The 27,689-nt window shown below is 43.2% G+C and overlaps 1 long non-coding RNA gene across 1 annotated transcript; it reads right to left on the bottom strand.

Annotated features, from left to right (window-relative positions):
• Positions 1–7,427: 7,427 nt before the first annotated feature.
• Positions 7,428–27,651, bottom strand: LOC132529434 (uncharacterized). The gene is made up of 3 exons (XR_009543461.1): positions 27,454–27,651; positions 10,783–10,880; positions 7,428–7,896 (listed from the first exon to the last, which is right to left on the bottom strand). It is a non-coding gene; the product is annotated as an uncharacterized LOC132529434 (long non-coding RNA).
• Between the last annotated feature and the right edge of the window lie 38 nt (positions 27,652–27,689).

Genomic DNA, 27,689 nt, shown 5'->3' with positions numbered 1-27,689 from the left:
GTGGCTCGCGGGCTCTAGAGCGCAGACTCAGTAGTTGTGGTGCACGGGCTTAGTTGCTCCGCAGCATGTGGGATCTTCCCGGACTAGGGCTGAAACCTGCATCTCCTGCATTGGCAGGCAGATTCTTAACCACTGCACCACCAGGGAAATTCTGTGTATGTATTTTGAGCAGCACCTATCCCCAGCAAAAGAATCAACATCAGTTACTTCTGTGGGACAGTCCCTCCTAAGTTAACTCAGGAGACCAAAGTATAAAACTGAGGGTTGTTTAATCAAAACAGGATTAGGGCTGAAGTAGTAATTTGCCCCTCTCTACTCTAGGGACAATTTTATCTAGGAAAAATCGTTTCTGTATAAACACAGCACACCCTCTATTACTCTATAAGCAGGATACCTTCCTACTAACCTTTCTAAATTGTCATTTAAAAAAACAAAAATGAATTTGCAAAAAAAAAGCATTTGCTGTGTTTGTACATGGAACAGTTCTGGAGCATTCTCAAGAAACGGTAGCAGTGGTTGCCTCCAGGCTGTGGACACTGGTCCAAGCCATCATCGCCTCTCACCTAGATTACAGCAGTGACCTCATAACTGGTCCTCTTGCCCCTACTCTCACCCCTTATAGTTGATTCACTACACAGCAACAAGACTTGATTATTTAGACAAATAAACCCAATCCTGTCACTCCCCGACTCAAATCCTTCTAATAAGCCTCGTTCTGCAATTAAAGTAAAATCCCAGCTCCGTGCTGTGAATGTGAGCCTCTGCATGATCTGGCTCCTCGCTTCTTCTCTGACCGCCTGCCCAGGACCCTCTCTGCTCCAGCCACATGGACCTCCTTCTTTCTGTTCCTCAGACACTCCAAGCTCATTCCTACCTCAGGGCCTGTGCTCTTGCGGGTTGCTCTGCCGGGAATGCTCTTCCTTCAGATCAACCACAACTGGTCCTTCTTGTCACTCAAGGCTTGGTGCACATGTCACCCGACAGAATCCCCCTCTGAGGATTCTGTCTAAAGAAGCCCCTCCCCAGGCACACCAGTGGTCACTTCCCCAGTGCCTTGTTTTGTTTATGTCATGCCACTTACTACTGCAGTTATTTCTTGAGTTGTCTGTTGACTGTCTACCCTCCCTAGAATGTAAGCTCCTTGAGGGCAGAGGCCTTATCTCGTTTTACTACTGTTTACTCAGTGTTTAGAACAGTGCATGGCACTGAATCAATGAATGATGTCTGAGGTCACATAGGAAGGTTTCAGGTCGTGGACTGTTTTGTTAGTTCCCACGGTTGCTGTAACAAATTACCACAAAGCTTGAAACAACACAGATTTATTATCTTACAGTTCTAGATGTCAAAAGTATGAAATGGGGGTGGTGGTGCACCCTGGTGGTGCAGTGGTTAAGAATCTGCCTGCCAATGCAGGGGACATGGGTTCGAGCCCTGGTCCAGGAAGATCCCACATGCCGTGGAGCAACTAAACCTGTGCACCACAACTACTGAGCCTGCGCTCTAGAGCCCAGGAGCCACAACTACTGAAGCCCGTGCTCTGCAACAAGAGAAACCACCACAATGAGAAGCCCGCGCACCGCAACGAAGAGTAGGCCCCACTCACTGCAACTAGAGAAAGCTCGCATGCAGCAACGAAGACCCAACGCAGCCAAAAAATTTTTTTAAAATTTAAAAAAACAGGGCTTCCCTGGTGACGCAGTGGTTGAGAGTACGCCTGCTGATGCAGGGGACACGGGTTTGTGCCCCGGTCTGGGAAGATCCCACATGCTGCAGAGCGGCTGGGCCCGTGAGCCACGGCCGCTGAGCCTGCGTGTCCGGAGCCTGTGCTCCACAACGGGAGAGGCCACAACAGTGAGAGGCCCGCGTACCACCAAAAAAAAAAAAAAAAAAACAATTAAAAAAAAACAATAAACAAAAAACACAATTAGAACAAGGGAGGGACTTCCCTGTTGGTCCAGTGGGTAAGACTCTGCGCTCCCCATGCAGAGGGCCTGGTTCGATCCCTGGTCAGGGAAATAGATCCCACATGCATGCTGCAACTGAGAGTCCGCATGCTGCAACGAAGATCCCACGTGCCACAACTAAGACCTGGCACGGCCTAAATAAATAAATATTTTAAAAAGAAAAACAAGGGAATGACCCTGGCATAAACTACGTGGTCCAGAGGACTGACTGCAGTGAGAAGGACTCTGGGATCTCCCCTCTGCTCAGGACACGTGGCTGTCATTCTAGCTGAAGGCTTTTCTCAAACTGACCCCTTTAAACATAGGCAGTTCATTGTATGTGAATTATGCCCCAATAAAGCTGTTTAAGAAGAAATGTCTTTCTCCATAAAGAGACCATCTGGACCAATCCCATCATATCTCCCCTTCCTTCCTTCCTTCCTTCCTTCCTTCCTTCCTTCCTTCCTTCCTTCCTTCCTCCCTCTCTCCCTCTCTCCCTCTCTCCCTCCCTCCCTCTCTCCCTTCCCTCCTTCCTTCCTTCCTCCCTCCCTCTCTCCCTTCCCTCCTTCCTTCCTTCCTCCCTCCCTGCCTCATTCCATCCCTCTCTCCCTTCCTTCCTTCCTTCCTCCCTCCCTCCCTCTCTCCCTTCCTTCCCTCCTTCCTTCCTTCCTTCCTCCCTCCCTCCCTCTCTCCCTTCTTTCCTTCCTTCCTCCCTCCCTCCCTCCCTGCCTCTCTCCCTCCCTCCCTCCCTCCCTTCCTTCTCCCCATTCAGTCCAACACTGCTGTATGCCTCCTTGCCCCACCACAGTCCCAGCCTGTTCCCTCTGCTCTAACTGCCTCCTCTGTGCTCTTCTGAATCCCCACTTTGTGATGAGCACCCTCGGAAGACTCCTTTGTCTCTTGACCTTAACTGAAACCTACCTGTGTCTGTCCAGAGCACACCTCTTTGCTGGCTGCCTTCTCCGGGTTTCTCTCATACTCCAAATAACTCAGGGGCAGGGGGTTGGGGTAGTGTCCCATTTGCTCCTTAATGTCTTACAGACCACCCATTACTCCCTTCTGCTGGCAACCCCTCTGCTCTTTACAGACTCACTCAGTCAGGCTCTGACACCCTCTCCCTCCATGATGCTCTTATTCGCCCCTCAGGTCACTGACTCTTAACTCACTGAAAACTTCAGCTCCTGATTCACTGTCTTCTTCTGCAGACCATCCTCTTTTATTATTCTTAGTGCCCTCAACATCCATTTGGATCTCCCATCTAATACTCTGACTTCTCAGTTTCTTGACCACCTTGCCCTCCGTGATCTTTCCTCTATCCCACCAGTCATAACTTAGACCTTGGCATCACCAAAAAACTGTGCCATCTTAGAAACTTCAAACTTAGCCCTCCAATAACCACCTCACCTTCAGGTCACTGGCTCAACCATGCTTACCTCAATAGTTTGTCTCCTTCACATTCACCTCCAATCCATAGATCCTACTATTTCCTGAGCATCCAACAGTCTCACCTACTTCTCCAAAAATCTTGGTTTCTTTAATGGGAAATGGCCATTAGAGGACTTCCCTGGTGGCACAGTGGTTAAGAATCTGCCTGCCAATGCAAGGGGACACAGGTTCGAGCCCTGGTCTGGGAAGATCCCACATGCTGCAGAGCAACTAAGCCCCTGCGCCACAGCTACTGAGCCTGCACTCTAGAGCCCATGAGCCACAACTACTGAGCCCACGTGCCACAGCTAACTGAAGCCCACGTGCCGAGGGCCCATGCTCCGCAACAAGGGAAGCCACTGCAATGAGAAGGCCTCGCACCGCAACGAAGAGTAGCCCCTGCTCCCTGCAACTAGAGAAAGCCCACGCGCAGCAATGAAGACCCAACGCAGACAAAAATAAATAAATAAATATTTTTTAAAATGGCCATTAGAGAGCACCATGAACTAGGAAAACTCATTACTATCATGTTGGTCACTCTAGGTCTTCTCAGTGGACAAAGCTATGTATGTATAGTGTTCATACTGACTTTTCTAGTTCAAATTTGGAACTATAAAACTACCAAAAAAATCTATATTTTCTTTCTTCCATCAAAAATTGTGGTTCTTTGGGAGTTCCTTGGTGGTCTAATGGTTAGATTCGGTGCTTTCACAGCTGGGGCCTGGGTTCAATCCCTCGCTGAGAAACTGAGATCCCTGCAAGCTGTGCAGCACAGGAAAAAAAAAAAAAAAGTGCTCCTTCTTAGAGATTGCCCCTAAGTTTACATGATGCTATTTCTTCCCAGGTTCTAAATCACATGCTTCACACTCTAGCCACAGGCAAACAGGCACTAAACAGGCATTAGGCAGAATTAGCTGGAAGTTGAAGACTTGAGTCTTTGATGTGTCTAGATGAATTTTTTTGTTTTGCTAGTGGGTATATGTTTTCATCTGTGGATGACTTGCTTGGAGTGCAGGTTTTGGAGACCTTTTATATAAAGGTATGAAGAGTTGGGTTGGCTACAAGGCATGGAACAAGGAGTTTCAAGCAAAGGCAGACCTGCTCTTACCCTGAAGATTTCAAAGGCATTAATGACAGCAGTAATCTTGCAGCTTACTAGTTGACAGGCAGCTGGATGGATGCTCATGGGACAGAAGATCAAACAACTTTCAATTTTAATAAATCTCTATAAACCAAATAATAATAATCATGGTTCTTAAGGGCACAGAAATAGAGAAATAGAATATTTCATAATTTCTTATTTGCTTTACCCCACATTACACAGTCTCAGAATACACCAGTAATACCACCTCCACCAATTATGATTACTGAAAACAGATTAAAAAAATTTTTTGTAATGCCATCCCCATTCTCCTCCCATTTTTTATGGTTATAATATCTACATTGTCAGATCATATGGTCATTACATACTACTATACTCTCTCTTTTAACCTTTATTCAGTCTCAGTTCTGCAAATAAATAATATTACAATGTTCACACACAACCCTTATGTTGATGTCTCTCTAGGAAGTTTGGTTGTCTGAAGTGCATTTGCTAGTGGATTTCTTAGGAAAGACTCATGGGAACAATACTCCCCGAGTTCCTCCATATTAGTAACAATTTGTCTGTGGCCATTATAGTTGAAGGTTAGTTTGCTTTGGCTCACATGTACTTTTCTTGAATATTTAAAATATGTCAACTTCATTTTTTTCTTACATAAAGCACTGCTGTCAGAAAGTCTCATAATTATCTAACTTGTCACTTATGAATCATACTCTTTTTGTCTGGTCATGGATTTTTTTTTTCCTATAAGTCTAGTAATTTTATTAGAATATGTCTTGGTGTTGGTCATTCTAGGTCAATGTTTTTAAGTATCTTCTATATTCTTTTAATATGTAGTTTTGAAATTTTTAATTTTAGGAAAAGTTTTCTTGAGTAGTATTTGGTGTTTTTTTTCTGTCCCCTTGCTTTGTTTTTCTTTTTCAGAGATTTCTATTAACCTGTTAGTGGGGTCCATGAAGACACTCAAAGAAAGTTACCTAAGGATAATTGGAGATGAGGCCTTTGGCAGGTGATTGGGTCATTAGGGTGGAGCCCTCATGATGAGATTAGTGCCCTTATAAGAAGAGACAGGAGAGACTTTGCTTCCTCTCTCTCAGCCATGTGAGGATACAGGGAGAAGGTGGCTGTCTATAAGCCAGGAAGTGGGTCCTCCTCAAACACTGGATCTACAAAGCCTTGATCTTAGACTCACCCTCTAGAACAATGAGAAATAAATGGTTGTCATTTAAGCCAAAAAAAATAAATAAATAAAAGACAATATGAGCCAAGGATTGTATAATATCTTCCTTTTCCATCTTTAATATTATCATTTTCTCTTAAATCCTCTTAACTTCATTTCTTTTTACTTTAAAATTTTACCTCTTTTTCATCTTTTTTTAAGGCATTATTTATTGTGTTTATTTTCTCATCATGTTCCTCATAGTTTAGTCTTTTTTTTTTTTTTTTGGTCTCTCTGTGTGGCTTGCAAGATCTTAGTTCCCCGACCAGGGATTGAACCCAGGCCCTCAGCAGTGAAAGCGCAGAATCCTAACCCCTGGACCGCCAGGGAATTCCCTAGTCTTCATTTCTAAAATGTTTTTTCTTTTACTCTAATTTTTCCTCGAGTTCTACCACTTTAAGCATTTTTGATGTTGTTAATTTCATCCATTTTGTGTGCCTATTTCTCTGGCATGCTTTCTTTGTCTGTAGGGATGCTTTTCTGTTTCTGATTCTCTTTTTTCTAATAGAAATTTTGTATAGGATTTAACTTGTTACTTTCTGTTGCTCATTTTTACCTGAATTTAATATTTTGAAGGATTTGTTCAGATAGCTTTCCTATCTAGACAGAGCTCCCTCTTCTGCTGCTTTGAGTAGTGTTCAGAAATATAGTGGCTTGCTGTCTGAGATTTCCAGCTTCGTACCGCACCCTACTTTTCTCCGGACCTCCTCTTCCTTTGTCTCTGTTGTCCCTGTCCTGCTCAACTTTGATTCCTCTCTCATCAGTCTTTCTTCAGTATGGGGCCTATCCTGAAAGGAAGCCCTGGATAGTCAGTTTGGAGAGTTCAAAGGGGGTGAAGTTACTCCAAACTCTTCAGTCCTTACTGACATGCACAGGCCCTTGTCTTCGCCCGCCACTGGGGGGGTGCAAAACCTCTCTCTGTTTCAGCTGCCATTGTCAGATTGGCCTGCCAGGCTTTCTGTTTGGAGCTTCTCCTGTTCTCATATTCTCTGACACCCCGGTTGCTTCCTCAGCTCTCTCCTGCATAGACACCCATAACAAGCAGGTCCTGTGCCTTTCGGTGTTCATTCTCATTGCTTGTATTTTGGGGTTTGTGGGGATACCTTGTCATCTAATTTTTTTATAAATGTTGCCCATGGGACTTCCCTGGTGGTGCAGTGGTTAAGAATCCGCCTGCCAATGCAGGGGACACAGGTTCGAGCCCTGGTGGGGGAAGATCCCATATGCTGCGGAGCAACTAAGCTCATGTGCCACAACTACTGAGCCTGTGCTCTAGAGCCCGGGAGCCACAACTGTTGAAGCCCTCACGCCTAGAGCCCGTGATCCACAATGAGAAGCCCGCGCACCGCAAGGAAGAGTAGCCCCCGCTCGTGGCAACTAGAGAAAGACCGCACGCAGCAACAAACACCAAACGCAGCCAAAAATAAATAAAAATACAAATAAATAAGTTTATATATTAAAAAAGAAGAATGTAAGTTCCATGAGAGCTCAGGAACAGCACCTGGCAATATAGTTGGGGCTCAGTAAATATTTGGTGAAAGAAAAATGGTCCACAAAAAGCAGCTTATTTTGAGGTTGAGAGAAAAGGGTCAGTTTATGGCAGATACACAAAGCGGGATAGAGAAGTGGTAAGAGATAAGGCTGGAGGATTGGACCACATCAGTGGCCTTGTAAGCCAATTGAGGAGTTTGGCCTTGTAAGCCAGTTAAGGAGTTTGCCCTTTATCCTGAAGGCAATGAAAATCCTTTAAAAGATTCTAAGCAAGGGAGTGGTCTGATGAAATTTCTGGTTTTTTTAATACAGATTTTTACATTTTAATACATTTATATATTTATTTATTTTTGGCTGCCTTGGGTCTTCGTTGCTGTGCACGGGCTTTCTCTAGTTGCGGCGAGCAGGGGTTACTCTTCGTTGTGGTGCGCGGGCTTCTCATTGCAGTGGCTTCTCTTGTTGTGGAGCATGGGCTCTAGGTGCGTGAGCTTCAGTAGTTGTGGCATGCGGGCTCAGTAGTAGTGGCACATGGGCTTAGTTGCTCCTCAGCATGTGCGATCTTCCTGGACCAGGGATTGAAACTGTGTCCCCTGCATTGGCAGGCGGGTTCTTAACCACTGCGCCACCAGGGAAGTCCCAAATTTCTGGTTCTTTTTGTTGTTTTTTTTTTTAACATCACAAACTTCAGTAAGGAGAATGGATTGTGGGAGACAAAACTGGAGACAAGATTAGAATCCATGGGACTAGTCCAGCATTTGAATATAAATGATGAATAAAAAACTGAATATAGTGATCTGATTTTCAGATAGCTTGCCCAGTGGAAAACATAATCAGAATCCAAAAGGCAATAGAATGGCCAGAAGAAGGATGAATCTCACAGAGATGATAATTAGCCAAGATAAATGAAAGCTCATTCGTTCAGACCCCCAATTCATAACTGATGAACAAGGATAGGCTGGTTTAATAACAGCTTGTCGAAGATAAATATTATGTGATATCACATACGTGGAATCTAAAAACTAATACAAATGAACTTATTTACAAAACAGAAACACTCACTGACATAGAAAACAAACTTATTCCAAAGGGGAAAGTGGGAGAGGGATAAATGAGGAGTATGGGATTAACAGATACATAGCGCTATATACAAAATAAACAATAAGGATTTATTTTGTAGCACACGGAACTATATTCAATATCTTATAATAACCTATAATGGAAAAGAATCTGAAAAAGAATATATATATGTATAACTAAAACATTTTGCTGTACACATGAAATTAACACAGTATTATAAATCAACTATAGTCCAATTAAGAAAAAATAATAGCTTGTGTAACAGCAACGCTATATGAAGTGACACTATGATGAAACTAACCAAAAATGTTAGTTTACTTTTTTAAAAAACAAAAGTATTTTGTTTTTAAAATTCACATTGAGATATAATTCACGTATGATATAATTAACTCATTAAAAGTGTACAATGCAGTGGTTTTTAGTATATTCACAGATATGTGCAACCATCACTACAGTCAATTTTAGAACATTTCCATCACCTCAAAAAGAAACCTCATACCTATTCGCTATCATCCTCCTACCCCCAGTCATCCCTTTCCTAGCCCTAAGCAACCACTAATCTACTTTCTGTCTCTATAGATTACCCTTTTCAGGACTTTCATAAAAATATAATTATATAATATGTGGCCTTTTCTGACTGGCTTCTTTCATTTAGCATAATGTTTTCAAGGTTCATTGAAGTTGTAGCATTTATAAATACTCCATTCTTTTTATGGGCAAATAATATTCAATTGTGTGGATACACCACATTTGGTTTATCCATTTTCTGTTGATAGACATTTGGGTTGTTTCCATTGTAGGGTAGGCAGAAATTTACCTCTATCCATCTTAGGTCCTCAGCTAGGGCTCTTTAACAAAAAGATGGATTAACGAGAGAAAAACAAACAAGTTTATTAACACATGCAGTGCATATCACACATGAGAAACTTCAACGAAGAGTAACTCGAAGCAATGACTTAGAACTCTGGCTAATATGGCATCTTCAAGAAAAAAACAATAAATTTGTGGAGAAATGATAGGACAAAGGAAAAGGGTTTTATAACGAGAACCTGCTGGATAGCACAGGGAACGCTCCTTAATGCTCTGTGGTGACCTAAATGGGAAGGAAATCCAAAAACGAGGGGATGTATGTATACATATAGCTGATTCACTTAACATTGTAAACATTATAGCTGACTAACACAACATTGTAAAGCAACTCTACCCCCAATTAAAAATATATAAATAAATAAAGGAAAAGGGTTTTAGGCTTCTAAGGGTGGCCAACTGTGGGAAGATAAATATATGCGAGGAAACTAATGGAGTGAGGTTTGTTTGCAGATTTCTCTGGTGCTCTCTCTGGGCTGATAAGCGTCTAGAGTGTCTCTAGTAAAGGAGAATTTATATCCTGCCTTCAGGCAGAAAAGGAGGAGTGTAGAGAGAGAAAGCTTTTTCTGTGTTTGCTTTATTCTTTTTTTTTTTTTAATATTTATTTATTTATTTGGCTGTGCTGGGTCTTAGTTGCGGCATGTGGGATATAGTTCCCTGACCAGGGATCAAACCCAGGCCCCCTGCATTGGGAGCACGGAGTCTTAGCCACTCGACCACCAGGGAAGTTTCTGTGTTTGCTTTTTTTAATTGCCTTCAGCTCAAAATAATTTTTTTTGTCAAAGAGGTATATTTTGAGATGATATATTCTGATTTCCTTCACCATCTTTTGGCTAGTATAAATAATGCTGTAATAAATATTCGTGTACAAGTTTTGGTGGGAACATATGTTTTCATTTCTCTTGGGTATATAACCAGAAATGGAATTGCTGGGTCATTTAATTTAGGCTTTGGCTCCATTAATAGACATAGTGTTCAGGATGTGCTAAGTGATAACCCCATCTGTCATCTGATATTCAGTCTTGGGCTACACACTTTAACAAACTGGACCACGTACAACCAAGAGAGACAGGGGCAATAAAGAAGAGATTGTTAAGCGAGTCACTTGAAGAACAGTGGGAAGACCTGGAGACATTTGGCTGGAGAAAAGAAAACGAAAGGGGAAAAGAGAGACATCGTCAAATATCTGAAGAGTTGTGACATAGAAGAGGGATTAACCAGAGGATAGAATGAGGCCTACTTGATAGAAGTTACAGAGAAATATAATTGGTCTGATGATTTTCCTTCCTTCCTTTCTTCTTTCCTTCTTTCCTTTCCAATTATTTTATTTTTTGACTATATAAAACATGAACAAAACAGAAAGTACAAAAGGATATACAAGTGATGTCTTGCATTCAGTTCCCCTTCTTATAGGCAGTTTCTTGCATATCCTTCAAGATATACTTTAAACATATGTAAACAGATTTTTTACATATATATATATATATATATATATATATTTTTTTTTTTTTTTTTGGCTGTGCCACACGGCATGCAGGATCTTCCCTGACCAGGGATCTTCCCCATGCCCCCTACATTGGGAGCATGGAGCCTTAACCACTGGACCGCCAGGGAAGTCCAGATTTTTTACTTTTTAAAAAGAAATTTTGGGGAATTACCTGGTGGTCCAGTGGTTAGGACTCAGCGCTTTCACTGCTGGGGCCCAGGTTCCATCCCTGGTTGGGGAACGAAGATCCTGAAAGCCGGTGTGGTGTGGCTAAAAAAAAAAGAGAAAGAAATTTTGTGGTTTTATTATTATTTTTTTATTATTATTATTTTTTTTTGCGGTACGCGGGCCTCTCACTGTTGTGGCCTCTCCCGTTGCGGAGCACAGGCTCCGGACGCGCAGGCTCAGCGGCCATGGCTCACGGGCCCAGCCGCTCCGTGGCATGTGGGATCTTCCCGTGCCCCGGCATTGGCAGGCGGACTCTCAACCACTGCGCCACCAGGGAAGCCCAGATTTTGTGCTTTTAGAGAGAGTAAAAACATTTCTAACTCTCATAGTGGCCCAACCCTGTAATGACTGTCTAGGGCATTCCCTATCCTGGGGCTATTTGGGGAAAATTGGCAAACAATCATCCTTTAATCTTCTGGGGTATCCTTCTCTTGCAGTTTATTTGTTGGAGAAACTTGGATTGTTGTCCTATAAAATTTCCTGCATTCTGAATTTTGCTGACTGTGTGGTATCTTTCCTTTGGCCTATGAATTTGTTGTAAATTGGTATTGGATTGAGAGGCTGATCAGATTCAGATTTGATTATTTTGGTAAGACTCCTTCATAGATGATAGTGAGTTCTTCCATCAGGAGGCATATAATATCTGGTTACCTCTTTTTGTGATGTTAGCAACTGTTGTTGCTCAAGGCTTAAATCCATACATTCATTAGGAGTTGCAAAATGGTGATATTATAATATCCCTTCTTCATTTATTGGCTGGCGTATTCTGTTAATGAGAAACTTCCCCTCAGAGTAGTAGTAGGCTACTCTGATGTATAGTTCATATAGGAAAGGCAAGATAAATGTTTGATACTTGATCAAAAGTTTTTAAAATAATGGGTTGGTTCCCTCTTATCTTCCAATGATGACTACTTCATATTTCTTAAAAGAACATTATGAATTCATGGATTTATTTCTATTTAATGTGCTCTAACCCATTGTGGTTATTATCCTAGTTACACTGAGATGGTTACATTGGGATTCTCTTCAGGTTGGCTCTTGAGTTCTTCTGATATAACGTTAGTAGTCTTTGATAGCTTCTCCCATTGTCTCTTCAATCCATTATAAATCAAGTTTAATCCACACCATTTGAGAGAAATTTGTTAAAGTCTTCAAAAACCTCCATATGTGATCAAATCTCTGGCCAGTTCTCAATCCTCACCCTTCTTGCCCTCCCAGCAGTATTTGTCCCTGCTTATTAAAAGTCTTTCTTTGCTTTTCTTCTGAGACACTCTTCTCTCTTGGTTTTCCTCCTACTTCATGGACACATTTGCTCTCTGTCTTCTTTGAGGGATCTTCCCCACTTCCTAACCTAGGGAGTGAGAGTAGACAGTGAAACAGTTCAAGGACTGAGCCCTAAGACCCTTCACCATTTAGAGATCAAAAAGAAGAGGAAGATATAGCAAAGGAAGAGCAAACTAAACCTAAAGCTAGCACAAAGAAGGAAATAATAAAGATTAGAGCAGAGGTAAATGAAATAGAGAATAGAAAAATAATAGAGAGGGACTTCCCTGGTGGTCCAGTGGTTAAGAATCCGCCTTCCAATGCAGGGGATGTAGGTAAGATTCCACAGGCTGTGGGGCAACTAAGGGCACGCGCTCTAGAGCCTGTGGGCCACAGCTAGAGAGCCTGCGAGCTCTGGAGCCCCTGTGCCACAACTAGAGAGAAGCTCGCATGCCGCAATGAAGATCCCACGTGCTGCAAGACCCAATGCAGCCAAATAGATAAATAAATAAATACTTCTTTTTATTTTATTTATTTATTTTTCTGCGGTATGCGGGCCTCTCATTGTTGTGGCCTCTCCCGTTGCGGAGCACAGGCTCCGGACACGCAGGCTCAGCGGCCATGGTTCACGGGCCTAGCCGCTGCGTGGCATGTGGGATCTTCCCGTGCCCCTGCATCGGCAGGCGAACTCTCAACCACTGCGCCACCAGGGAAGCCCAATAAATACTTCTTTTTTTAAAAAAAGAAAAATAATGGAGAGAATAAGTGAATCCCAAAGTTAATTATTTGAAAAGAACAAAATTGACAAACCTTTAACTAGTCTAAGAAAAAGAGAGAGACACACAAATAACTAAAATCAGAAATAAAAGTGGAGCCATTACTACCAACCTTACAGAAATAAAAGGACTGTAAGAGAATACTGTGAACAATTGTACACCAACAAATTAGATTACCTAGATGAAATGAGCAAATCCATGGAACACAGGAATTACCAAAACTGACCCAAGAAGAAATAAAAAGTCTGAACCTACCCATAACAAGTAGAGATATTGAATCAGTAACCAAAACCCTCCCAACTGAAAAAATGTCCAGGACTAGGCTTCACTGGTAAAATCTACCAAACATTTTAAAAACTGACATCAATGCTTCTCAAACTCTTAAGAAGAGAAGGAAGAAGAAAAAGGAGAAGGTGAGAGAAGAAGAAAATCCCTAACTCATTGTGTGAGGCCAACATTACCCCAGTACCAAAGCCAGAAAAAGACATCACAAGAAAAGAAAATTACAATCAGGGTCATTCCGTTCATTCAAAATATTGTACAACCACCACCTCTATGTAGTTCTAAAACGTTTTCATCACCCCCAAATAAAACCCCATATCTGTAAGCAGTTACTCCCTGTACCACTCTATCCCTAGCCCTGGCAACCCCAATCTTTCTGTTTTTATGGATTTATCTATTCTGGATAATTTATATAAAAGGGATCAAACAATACGATCTTTTAAGCAGGCTTTCTTTCACTTAGCATAATGTTTGCAAGGTTGTTTTTGTTTGCTTGTTTGTTTGTTTTTGGCGGCACCATACGGCATGCAGGAATCTTAGTTCCCCCAACCAGGGATCAAACCGAAGCCGGGACTTCCCTGATGGCACAGTGGCCAATGCAGGGTACACAGGTTCGAGCCCTGGTCGGGAAAGATCCCACTTGCTGCGGAGCAACTAAGCCCGTGCACCACAACTACTGAGCCTGTGCTCTACAGCCTGCAAGCCACAACTACTGAAGCCCGCGCGCCTAGAGCCCGTGCTCCGCAACAACAGAAGCCACGGCAATGAGAAGCCTGCGCACCGCAACGAAGAGTAGCCCCTCCTCGCCACAACTAGAAAAAGCCTGAGTGCAGCAACAAAGACCCAATGCAGCCTAAAATCAATCAATCAATCAATCAATAAAACGTTGTTCTCTCTTAAAAAAAAGACGGCTTCCCTGGTGGCGCAGTGGTTGAGAGTCCGTCTGCCGATGCAGGGCACATGGGTTCGTGCCCCGGTCTGGGAAGATCCCACATGCCGCGGAGCCGCTGGGCCCGTGAGCCATGGCCGCTGAGCCTGTGCGTCCGGAGCCTGTGCTCCGCGACGGGAGAGGCCACGACAGTGAGAGGCCCGCGTACCACAAAAAAAAAAAAAAAGAAAGAAAGAAAGAAACCGAACCCGTGCCCCCTGCAGTGGGAGCATGGAGTCTGAACCACTGGACCACCAGGAAAGCCCCCAATGTTTTCAAGGTTTGTATCATTAGGTATGATATTTGCTGTAGATTTTTGGTAAGCACCCTCTATCAAATTTTTTAAAGTTCTTATCTTTTCCTAGTTTGTTAATTTTTTTAATTTCTAATTTTAAAATTTATTTTTTATATTTTGGCCGCGCAGCCTGCAGGGTCTTAGTTCCCCGACCAGGGATCGAACCCGGGCCTCAGCAGTGAAAGCACCAAGTCCTAATCACTGGACTGCCAGGGAATTCCCATGTTTTTTCAAAAATCATCAATGGGTGTTACATTTTATCAAATAGTTTTTCTGCATTCATAGAGAGGATTACATGATTTTTCTCCTTTATACTGTTAATGTAGTAAATTATATTATTTGGTTTTCCAGTGTTAAACCACACTGGAATTACTGAAATAAACCCAACCTGACTACAATGTTTTATAATTTTAGCCTATCAATGGGTTCTGTTTGCTAATATTTTGAGTAGCTAATATTTTGCATCAAAGTTAATGAGAGATGGGCCTGTAATTTTCCTATTTCTTAATAAATTTGTTCAGGTTATACTGTCTCATAAAATGAATGGGAAATTGTTTCCTTTTTTCTATTATCTAGAAAAGTTTTTGTAAGATCGTCCCTAAATGGAATAATTCACTAGTACATCTATTGGGGTCTAGAATTTTCTTGTGGGAAAGTTTTTATATTATGTATTCAATTTCTTTAATAGATACAGAACCATTCAGAATTTTTTGTTACTTCTTTGATCAGTTTAGGTAAGTTTTGTTTTCCTAAGAATGTTTCTATTTCAACCAATTTTTAAAATTTAATAAAGTTACTTATAATATCCTCTTGTTATCTGTAGAATCTATAGGAAGTCTCCTTTTTTATTTCTGATATTGGAACAAACTTAGCTTTGTTGATCTTCAACACTGCATATTTATTTTGTATTTCGTTAGTTTCAGCTCTTTTTTTTTTTAATTAATTTAGTTTATTCTTGACTGCGGTTGGGTCTTAGTTGCAGCACATGGGATCTTCGTTGTGGCATGTGGGATCTTTCATTGTGGCACGTGGGCTTCTCTTTAGTTGTGGCGTGAGGGTTTTCTCTCCCTAGTTTCGGCACCCGGGCTTCGTTGCCCAATGGCATATGGGATCTTAGTTCCCTGGCCAGGGATCGAACCCGTGTCCCTAGCATCGGAAGGCAGACACTTTACCACTGGAGCACCAGGGAAGTCCCAGTTTCAGCTCTTATCTTTATTATTTACTTTCCTCTACTTTCTTTGGGTTTTTTTCTCTTTTTCTGACTTCTCCAAATGGATGCCTATGGCTAGGGCCACCATACTGGACAACAAAGATCTAAAGGATGCAAAGGTAATGGTCCCCATTGTATCTTAATTTAATTCACCAATCTGGTCCCTGCAAAAAAAAACAATAGATCCTGGAGGATTACAGTGAACTATTGCAAACTCAACCAACTACTTGCTCTAATTGCAGCTGCTTTGCCACATGTGGTATCATTGCTAGAACAGAAAAATAGCTAGGCCTCAACTACATGGTATGCAACCATTGCTCTGGCAAACACATTCTTTTCCATTCCTATCAGAAAGGAGAACAAAAATAGTTCACATTCACTTGGAAAAGGCAACAATATGCATTTACGGTCTTGCCCCAAGGTTATGTTAAATCTCCTGCCCTCTGTCAGAAAATAATCTAAAGAGACCTGACCAGCTGTACATCTCTCAGAACATCATTATACTGATCTGCTATATTGATATATTTATTGATATATTGATATATATATATCAATATATATTGATATATTTATATATCATGTAAATTGGACTGGTTGAGCAGGAAGTGGCAAGTATGTCAGATGCCTTTTGGTAAGACACTTGCTCTCCAGAGGGTGAGATGCTAACTTTTTTCAGAGTTCCCTCCAGATTAGTTGCAGCATTGTGACTGCTCAGCTGTCCAACTTCTCCTTTCCAATCCTGTTTCCTTCCTTTCCTGCAAGTGTTGATCCCAAGAGCACTCACTAATAAACTGCCTGCCGTCTAATCTCCACTTTAGAATTGGCTTCTCTGGAAACTCAACCCATGATCAAGGGAAAAGCTTTACCAGGCAAAAATAAACCATAAGCAAATTGGGATTTTAATGTGATAAAATTCAAGGCAAATAATTATGGAACAAAGGAGAGAGTATTACATAACAATAAAATAAAGAGAACAAGAAAATATAGCCATCATAAATGTGTTTGCCAATGTAGCCTCAAAATATATAAATTTTAATAGTTAATTTTGGGCTTCCCTGGTGGCACAGTGGTTAAGAATCCACCTGCCAATGCAGGGGACACGGGTTCGAGCCCTGCTCGGGGAAGATCCTACATTCCGTGGAGCAACTAAGCCCATGCACCACAACTACTGAGCCTGTGCTCTAGAGCCTGGGAGCCACAACTACTGATCCCGGGTGCCACAACTACTGAAGCCTGCGCGGCTAGAGCCCGTGCTCTGCAACAAAGAAAGGCACCTCAGTGAGAAGCCCACGCACCGCAGCGAAGAGTAGCCCTGCTTGCCGCAACTAGAGAAAGCCTGCATGCAGCAACGAAGACCCAATGCAGCCAAAAAATTAGTTAATTAAAAAAAGACAAACAATAAGCAAAGATATAAATAAAAGATCTGAATAATACAATTAATAAGCTCAATATATTATATATGAAGAATTCTACATATAACAAATAGATAATACACTTTTTCTAGCACATGTGAAACATTTACAAAAAATGACTACAAAATTACAAAGGAAGGCTTAATATTACATTAAAAAAAATCAGTATCGGGCTTCCCTGGTGGCGCAGTGGTTGAGAGTCCGCCTGCCGATGCAGGGGACATGGGTTCGTGCCCCGGTCTGGGAAGATCCCACATGCCGCGGAGCGGCTGGACCCGTGAGCCATGGCCCTTGAGCCTGCGCGTCTGGAGCCTGTGCTCCGCGGCGGGAGAGGCCACAGCAGTGAGAGGCCCGCATACCGCAAAAAAAAAAAAAAAAAAAAAAAAAAATCAGTATTACACAGCCTATGTTCTATGACTTTAATGCAATAACATGAGAAATTACTAAGCAAAGGATAACTTTTTAAAGTTGACAAATGTCTGGAAACTAAAAACATACTATTAGTAGTAAACTTTGGGTTAAAAAAGAGAAATTATGAAATACTTTAAATAAAAGTTTATCAAATAATCTAGGATACAACGAAAGCTTTAATTAGAGCTGTAGAATGTTAAATATACTTGAAAGAAAGCAAAAATTTTGGAAACTAATGAACAAAGCATTCAACTCAAGAATGAATCAACTATTAGAACTGGAGTTTTTAACATACCCTCTCAGACAAACAATAAGGTGAAATACAGAAAATCTGAAGGATATCGTTAAAAAGGTAAATCTGTGAGATATATGAAGATGAAATAAGAATAAAGAGGCGACTTCCTTGGTCCAGCTTTTAAGACTCCATGCTCCCAATGCACGGGGCCTGGGTTCGATCCCTGGTCGGGGAACCGGATCCCGCATGCCGCAACTACAGATCCTGCACGCGGCAATGAAGATCCAGCACATGGCAACTAAGACCCGGTGCAACCAAATAAATAAATAAATATTTTTAAAAAAGAATAAAGAGGATCATGTAATCAATGAACAAGAGAGGAAACAAAAAGAGAACTCTAGCTAGAATGATAAACAGGACCAAAAAAAAAAATGCAGATAAGCAAATTACAGAATGAAAATGGAACACAGACTGCACAGATACAACACAAACACAATAGGTTTTTTTTTAATGTTAATTTAAATGTAGTTTTCCATTATGGCTTATCACAGGATATTGAATATAGTTCCCTATGCTATACAGTAGGACCTTGTAGTTTATCCAGCCTATATATAATAGTTTGCATTTGCTAATCCCACACTCCCAATCCTTCCCTCCCCCACCCCCCTCCTTGGCAACCACAAGTCTGTTCTCTATATTTGTGAGCCTGTTTTTGTTTCATAGATATGTTCATTTGTGTCATATTTTAGATTCCACATATAAGTGATATCATATGGTATTTGTCTTTCTCTTTCTGATTTCCTTCGCTTAGTATGATAATCTCTAGGTCTATCCATGTTGCTGCAAATGGCATTATTTCATTCTTTTTAATGGCTGAGTAATATTCCAGTGTATGTATATACCACCTCTTCTTTATCCATTCATCTGTCAATGGACATTTAGGTTATTTCCATGTTTTGGCTATTGTAAATAGTGCTGCTATGAGCATAGGGGTGCATGTATCTTTTTGAACTACAGTTTTATCTGGGTATGTGCCCAGGAGTGGGATTGCTGGATCATATGGCAATTCTAATTTTAGGGTTTTTTTAAATTAATTTTTATTGGAGTATAGTTGCTTTACAGTGCTGTGTTAGTTTCTACTGTACAGCTATACTTATACATATATCCCCACGTTTTTGGATTTCCTTCCCATTTAGGTCACCACAGAGCACTGAGTAGAGTTCCCTGAGCTATACATTAGGTTCTTACTAGTTATCTGTTTTATACATAGTATCAATAGTATATATATATGTCAATCCCAATCTCCCAATTCATCCCTTCCCACTTTCCTCCCTTGGTGTCCATATGCTTGTTCTCTACATCTGTGTCTCTATTTCTGCTTTGCAAATAAGATGATCTATGCCATTTTTCTAGATTCCACATATATGCGTTAATATATGATATTTGTTTTTCTCTTCCTGAATTACTTCACTCAGTATGACAGTCTCTAGGTCCATCCACATCTCTACAAATGACCCAATTTTATTCCTTTTTATGGCCGAGTAATATTCCATTGTATATATGTACCACATCTTTATCCATTCCTCTGCTGATGGACATTTAGGTTGCTTCGATGTCCTGGCTATTGTAAATCGTGCTGCAATGACATTGGGGTGCATGTGTCTTTTTGAATTATGGTTTTCTCAGGGTATATGCCCAGTAGTGGGATCGCTGGGTCATATGGTAGTTCTATTTTCGTTTTTTAAGGAACCTCCATACTGTTCTCCATAGTGGCTGCATTATTTTTAGTTCTTTGAGGAACCTCCATACTGTTTTCCATAATGGCTGTACCAATTACATTCCCACCAATAGTGTAAGAGGGTTCCCTTTTCTCCACACCCTCTCCAAGCATTTATTATTGTAGACTTTTTTTTTTTTTTTTTTTTTTGCGGTACGCGGGCCTCTCACTATTGTGGCCTCTCTCGTTGCGGAGCGCAGGCTCAGTGGCCATGGCTCACGGGCCTAGCCGCTCCGCGGCATGTGGGATCTTCCCGGACTGGGGCACGAACCTGTGTCCCCTGCATCGGCAGGCGGACTCTCAACCACTGCGCCACCAGGGAAGCTCTATTGTAGACTTTTTAATGATGGGCATTCTTACTGCTGTGAGGTGGTACCTCGTTGTTTTTATTTGCATTTCTCTAATAATTAGCATTTTTTCGTGTGCCTATTGGCCACCTGTATGTCTTCTTTGGAGAAATGTCTATTTAGGTCTTCTGGGGGAATTCCCTGGCAGTCCAGTGGTTAGGAGTCCGAGCTTTCATTGCCAAGGTCTAGGTTTGATCCCTGGTCAGGGAACTAAGTAAGATCCCATATGCCGCATGGCGCAGCCAAAAAAAAAAAAAAAACATTTAGGTCTTCTGCGCATTTTTTGATTGGGTTTTGTTTTGTTTGTTGTTGTTGTTATTGAACTGTAGGAGTTGCTTGTATATTTTGGAAATTAAGCCCTTGTTGGTAGCATCGTTTGCAAATATTTTCTCCCAGTCCGTAGGTTGTGTTTTCGTTTTGTTTATGTTTTCCTTTGCTGTGCAAAAGCTTATAAGTTTGATTAGGTCCCATTTGTTTAATTTTACTTTTATTTCTATTGCCCTTGGAGACTGATCTAACAAAACATTGGTATGGGGACTTCCCTGGTGGCACAGTGGTTAAGAATCTGCCTGCCAATGCAGGGGACACGGGTTCGAGCCCTGGTCCAGGAAGATCCCACATGCCCAGGAGCAACTAAGCCTGTGTGCCACAACTACTGAGCCTGTGCTCTGGAGCCCTTCAGCCACAACTACTAAGCCTGTGTGCCGCAACTACTGAAGCCCACGCACCTAGAGCCCCTGCTCCGCAACGGAGAAGCCACCGCAATGAGAAGCCCAAGCACAAAGAGTAGCCCCCGCTCACCACAACTAGAGAAAACCCGTGTGCAGCAACAAAGACCCAACGCAGCCAAAAAAAAAAAAGCAACAATGGTATGATTTATATCAGAGAATGTTTTGCCTACGTTCTCTTCTAGGAGTTTTATGGTGTCATGTCATATTTAAGTCTTTATGCCATTTTGAGTTTATTTTGACACAACAGTTTTTTTAAATTTTACTTACTAGATTACTGGTTTATTGTAAAAGGATACAACTCAGGGAGCAGCCTGATGGAAGAGATGTATAAGGCAAAGTATGTGGGAGTTTCCATGCCCTCTCCAGGTGCCACTCTCCCCACATGTCCACATGTTCACCAACTCAGAAGCTCCCACAACAGATTTTTAAAAAAATAATAACAATATTGGACTTCCCTGGAGGTCCAGTGGTTAAGACTTCTCGCTTGCACTGCAGGGGGCACAGGTTCGATCCCTGGTCTGGGTAATATTCCACATGCTGTTTGGCCAAAAAACAAAACAGAACAAAACCAACAAAACGATATTATTAATAACCATACACTAATGAATTTATAAGTCTAGGTGAAATGGATAAATTTCTGGGAAAATATAAATAGCAAAATGGATCGAGAAGGAATTTAAAACCAGCAAGCATTAAAGAAATGTAATGTTAATCAAAGGGACTTCCCTGGCAGTCCAGTGGTTAGGACTCCGTGCTTTCACTGCCATGGGCCCGGAGCAGCCATAAACAAACAAACAAATAAATAAATAAAGGTTTGAAAAATAAATAAATAAAATGTTAATCAAAGACTTTCCTGCCAAAAGTTTTGACCCAGGTGATTTTACAGATATGTTCTACTGATTTTCAAGAACAGTTTCTTGCTACTTCATGCAAGTTTTTCAGAAACTAGAAAAGGAGTGTGCAGACAATTATTATTATTATTTTTTTAATTTAATTTAATTTTATTTTATTTGTTTTTTGCAGTACGCGGGCCTCTCACTGTTGTGGCCTCTCCCGTTGCGGAGCACAGGCTCCGGACGCGCAGGCTCAGCGGCCATGGCTCACAGGCCCAGCCGCTCCACGGCATGTGGGATCTTCCCGGACCGGGGCACGAACCCATGTACCCTGCATCGGCAGGCAGACTCTCAACCACTGCGCCACCAGGGAAGCCCCAGACAATTATTTTTTAATATACTAAGTTAACTAGTATTTTACTTAGGACACTTGTATATACACACATAAGTATAAGATGTATATATATACATATACGTAAGATGGACCAGTAACATTCATTTCATGCGTTTTCATTATCCAGTTTTAGGATCAAGATAACAACTATTGGTTGGGTAATATTCATGCTGTACTCAGAAATTTTTTTTTAAATAAATTTTAATTAATTTATTTGTGGCTGCATTGGGTCTTCGTTGCTGCGCGCTTGCTTTCTCTAGTTGTGGCAAGCAGGGGCTACTCTTCGTTGTGGTGCGCAGGCTTCTCATCACAGTGGCTTCTCTTGTTGCAGAGCATGGGCTCTAAGCACGCGGGCTTCAGTAGTTGTAGCACTCGGGTTCAGTAGTTGTGGCTCCCGGGCTCTAGAGCACAGGCTCAGTAGTTGTGGCACATGGGCTTAGTTGCTCAGCGGCATGTGGGATCTTCCTGGACCAGGGCTCGAACCCGTGTCCCCTGAATTGGCAGGCAGATTCTTAACCACTGCACCACCAGGGAAGTCCCAGAAATTATTTTTTATTTTTATTTTTTGCCCCAAGGCATGTCAGATCTTATTTCCCTGACCAGGCATCAAATCCGCACCCCCTACATTGGAAAGACGGAGTCTTAACCACTGGACTGCCAGGGAAGTCCCCAGAAATCTTTTTAATGTTCTTATTAGTTGTAATTGTGTATGTGGGGTTTTGTTTGTTTGTTTTTGCATTAATCACTCTTGCAGGGGCTCTTTTGTTTTTGTTTTTTGGTGCGGGGGCCGCACCGGGTGTGCATTCAGGATCTTAGTTCCCCACCAGGGATCGAACCAGCACCCCCTGTAGTGGAAGCCTGGAGTCTTAACCACTGGACCGCCAAGGAAGTCCCTGCAGGGGCTTTATGTTAAATGAAACTTACTTGGCATATGCGTTTTACCTCTTCTAAGTGTTTATTTAACAAGGTCCATTTCAAAGGATTCTGTATGTAAAATACCTCCCCTGAAGTTTTCTCCCCTAAAAAATAACTTTTTAAAAAAATGCCTAGTTTTTCTAACTATGTAGTACTAGAATTTTTTAGTATTAAAAATTTACTACTATCGGGACTTCCCTAGTGGCGCAGTGGTTAAGAATCCACCTACCAATGCAGGGGACACAGGTTCGAGCAAGGGACACGGGCTCAAGCCCTAGTCGGGGAAGATCCCACATGCCATGGAGCAGCTAAGCCCGTGTGCCACAACTACTGAGCCTGCGCTCTAGAGCCCACGAGCCACAATCACTGAACTCGTGAACCACAACTACTGAAGCCCGTTCGCCTAGAGCCCATGCTCCACAACAAGAGAAGCCACTGCAATGAGAAGCACACGCACTGCAACGAGGAGTAGCCCCTCTCGCCGCAACTAGAGAAAGCCTGCACGCAGCAACAAAGACCCAACTGCAGCCAAAAATAAATAAATTAAAAAAAAATTTTACTACTATCAACAAATGATGCTGGAACAACTGGGCATACACATGCTGGTGTGGGGCAGGGGGAGATAATGGGGAAGGAGGAATTGCCAAAAGGCACAAGGAAATTCTCCTGGGTGATGGATATGTTCATTATTTTGATTGTGGTTATGTATGTCAAAACATCACATTGTAGACTTGATATATGTGCAGTTTATTGTATATTAATTATATCTCAATTATACCTCAATAAATCGTTGCCAGGGTGGGGAAGTCTTTAAACATATCAAGATCAGAAACCATAAGAATAATAGTGACTAATTAGATTATACCAAAATTAAGGATTTCATAATTGACAGCTAATGATAAAATTTAGGAAGAGATATTTGCAATGTCTAAAATCAATGAAGGACTAATATGGTAAATACATATACACTAAACTGCTACAGGGAATTCCCTGGCAGTCCAGTGGTTAGGAGTCGGCACTTTCACTGCCGGGGCCTGGGTTCAGTCCCTGGTAGGGGAAATAAGATCCTGCAAGCCAAGTGGTGCAGCCAAAATAAATAAATGAATAAAATAAACTGCTACAAATCAATTTTTTTAAATGGGAATCGCAATAGAAAAATAGGCAAAGGAGGGCTTCCCTGGTGGTGCAGTGGTTGAGAGTCCGCCTGCCGATGCAGGGGACACGGGTTCATACCCCGGTCTGGGAAGATCCCACATGCCGCGGAGCGGCTAGGCCCGTGCTGAGCCTGCGCGTCCGGAGCCTGTGCTCCGCAACGTGAGAGGCCACAACAGTGAGAGGCCCGCGTACCGCAAAAAAAAAAAAAAGAAAAGAAAAGAAAAAGAAAAATAGGCAAAGGAAAATGAATAGGCAATTCATAAAAGGAAAACCAAAAGTAAGAAAAAATTTGAGATGTTCAAACACATTAAAGAAATGTAATGAGATTTTTTGTTGTTGTTGTTGTTGTTGTATGTGGGCCTCCCACTGTTGTGGCCTCCCCTGTTGCAGAGCACAGGCTCCAGACGCGCAGGCTCAGCGGCCATGGCTCACGGGCCCAGCTGCTCCGCGGCATGTGGGATCTTCCCGGACCGGGGCACGAACCCACGTCCCCTGTATCGGCAGGCGGACTCTCAACCAGTGTGCCACTAGGGAAGCCGTGTGTGTGTGTGTGTGTGTGTGTGTGTGTGGCAATGAGGTATTTTTAATTCATGGCAACTTGGAAATTTGAGTAATGTCAAGGACTTCCCTGGTGGTGCAGTGGTTAAGAATCTGCCTGCCAATGTAGGGGACACGGGTTCGAGTCCTGACTCGGGAAGATCCCACATGCCATGGAGAAACTAAGTCCGTGTGCCACAACTACTGAACCCACATACCACAACTATTGAAGCCTTGTGTGCCTAAAGCCCGTGCTCCAGAGAAGCCACTGCAATGAGAAGCCTGCACTCAGCAAGGAAGAGCAGCCCCTGAGGGCCACAACTAGAGAAAGCCCCGCGGGCAGCAACGAAGACCCAACGCAGCCAAAAATAAATAAATAAAAATAACGTCAAGTATTGGCAAGAAGGTTGGGATATAGAAATCCCACTATTAATGGTGTGACATTCCAGAGACTGTGGAGCACGATATGCAGAAGAAATTATCACAGAAACAAAGCAGACATGTGCGTACACGGATATTTATTGCAGCATCGCTTGTGGTAGCAGGAAGCTGGAGGCAATCATTGGAGTAGTGAACAAATAAAGGATAGGGATTCCCACAATAGAGCATCTTGCAGCAGTTAGGAGCAAAGGACTAGAAGGCCACGAGGGGCGTGGTCAGAGAAAGTTTGTTTTGTTTTATTTTTTTAAGATGGTAGATATTACAGCACACTTGTATGCTAATAGGAATGATCTAGTAGAGAGAAAAATTGTTAATACAGGAGAAAGGGGATAATACAGGAAAAAGACAAGAAGAAATGGACTGACGGGGCTTCCCTGGTGGCTCAGTGGTTAAGAATCCGCCTGCCGGTGCAGGGGACATGGGTTCATCTCTGGTCCCAGAAGATCCCACATGCCGCGGAGCAACTAAGTCTGTGCGCCACCACTACTGATCCTGCACTCTAGAGCCCGCATGCCATAACTACTGAGTCCGTGTGCCACAACTACTGAAGCCCACGTGCCTACAGCCCAAGCTCCGGAACAAGAGAAGCCACAGCAATGAGAAGCCCGCGCACTGCAACAAAGTATAGCCCCCGCTCACCACAACTAAAGAAGGCCGGGTGCAGCAACGAAGACCCAATGCAGCCAAAAATAAATAAATAAATTAATTAAAGAAATGGACTGAGGTGTAGAACTGGAGGGTGGGGGTGAGGGTGGGGTGAGGGATGGGAATGGGAGAGTGACAGTTAGCTTAAATAGCAGCAATGACAATTCACTGTAACAAGATGGAAGTCAGAATACATAAGTGAGGATGGAGGTAATTTGGCCAGATTGGTGTGAGATAGATAAGGATGTCTTCTTTTGATTACTTTTCACAATAAAACAAGAACCAAAGGAAAAATAAAGGGATGCTGGATAACTGCAGAGAGCGTTCGTAAATAAAGCCTCCCTTCCTTCATTTATTGAGTCAGAGCAGCACCCAACAGAGATGGCCCCTTACTTGTCAGCTTTATCCAATGTTTATATCCCTGATGTTTAGCATAATGTATTGAAGAATGGATACCAGCAAGCACACCTGGCTATCTAGTCGGGGAGGGGAGGGTTAGGGTTGGTGATAACAGGAAGAAATACAGCTAGCTTTCAGTAATGAAGACCTCCCTGTCTTTTCTCAGTAAATACAAACGACAACCTTTAAGTAAATATGACTGCTCTACAAACAAAGAAACTAAGGAGGGTTTCCTCCTTCAGAACCAGAGCCTGAAGACTAAGTCAAGGTGGATGAGTGATAAAATGAAAGTCCCCTTAAGTGCTGTTAGCTCAGTTATTACGGCAGTTTGATTCTGAGCAGGGGAAGCTCCAGTCTCGGAGTGACAGACGAAATCCTAGCAAAAAACCGAAGTCCCTTCTTCTGATCACCTGATCATCTCAGCATTGTCACCGGGTGGATGACCTTGGAGTAGTCCTACATTTCCAGTTCTGTAAACTAGAGTGAAGTCCCCTAGGTCACATAATTTTTATGTTAAGTGAAACATTATCTAAGTTGAGGAAGCACTTGAAAACCACGTGGTATATGTATGTATGTGTTAATGTTGCTATTACTATTATGACTGTTATGTAAGTGGTCAGGGCAAGATCAACGCCCAGAGGGCAAAGGTAGCCTCCAGAGAGGTAGCCTCCCCAGAGAATGGGCCCTCTAGGATGAAGATCGATACAAAGCAAGTTTAAAGAATTTTAGCCAGTAATCTTTGCTCGGAGTGAGAGGTGGAATTTTTCTTAATCAAAGTTGAAATGTTCTCGAAGTCTTCAGGCTTGAAACTCCGGGGAAGATAATTAGGGTCTCTGGGCAAGATCCGGAATGCAACGCCGTGTGGGGCCTCACTGCCGCCGGTTGGGCACCAGGGGGTGCCCGTCGGATCCACTTGGAGTCTGGCTAGGTTTGGGGCAGCCCCTCGCTGTGCGCCCCACCGCCTCTGGCCAGAATCCTGGAGCTAGTGCTGGAGGTGCCCAGGGTTCATGCCTTTGGGGGACGCAGTCTCTAGTGCCCTCTCCGCGTCCCCCTCCTTCTCCTCTCCAGCGACAGCCCGGGCCCGGAAGGCCTGGGAAAGTGAACGCCTGTGGTGGGAACGCTGGCCGCCCCGACGGCGCGGTCCGACCCCAGTGTGCAAGGGGAGGCAGCTGTTCTCCCAGGCGGCCTTGGGGGGCAGCAGAGGGGACGGCGACAGGTGCGGGAGCCCCTCCCGGAGTGGAAGTGAAAAGGCGGGCTTCGGGGTCTGTTCCCAGGCTGGAAGCCACCCCCGCCCCCCAACCAAATCCCCGGGAGAGGCCGGGCCGGCGCCGGGTCTGGAGGAGGAAGCGGCCGGAGACACTGCAATTTCACGCGGCCTCTGGGGCTCGGGTTCCTCGGCAGGGTGCATGAGTTATGGGGTTTCGAGGCGGTTCCGGGGAAACTGAGGTGGCCTGAGCGGGCGGCAAAAACACCCTCCCCCTCAAAAACACACTCGGAGAGAAGCATTCACATTCAGACGGAAAATCCCCCAAGTGACCCAACCGGCTAGGGGAGTTGAGTGATTTGGTTAGTGGGCGAGGCCAACTTGCAGGGGGTCGGGCTTTGGAGCGCTCTCCCCACCCCCATTACCTTTCTCCTTTGGAAGCATTTGGGGGCGTTTGGAATCTTGGCCTCCCCTTACTTCAGCTCCCGGAGAAAAATTAGGGCGAGACCCGTCCTGGATCTGCGCGGCCAAGTTGCCGGGCACTGGGGCGTGGGGCGCGCTCGGGGCGGGCCGCAGAGGCTCCAGCAATCGCTACTCCAGCCTCGCGCCCGAGGGGGCGCGGCCGAGATTCACCCCCTCCCCCTGCGCTCCCTTGCAGACT

Source organism: Lagenorhynchus albirostris, chromosome 11, assembly GCF_949774975.1.
Source record: "Lagenorhynchus albirostris chromosome 11, mLagAlb1.1, whole genome shotgun sequence".
Lineage (NCBI taxonomy): Eukaryota > Metazoa > Chordata > Mammalia > Artiodactyla > Delphinidae > Lagenorhynchus > Lagenorhynchus albirostris.
The sequence above is the reverse complement of the archived record's forward strand: the minus strand, read 5'-3'. Positions and strand labels throughout refer to the sequence as shown.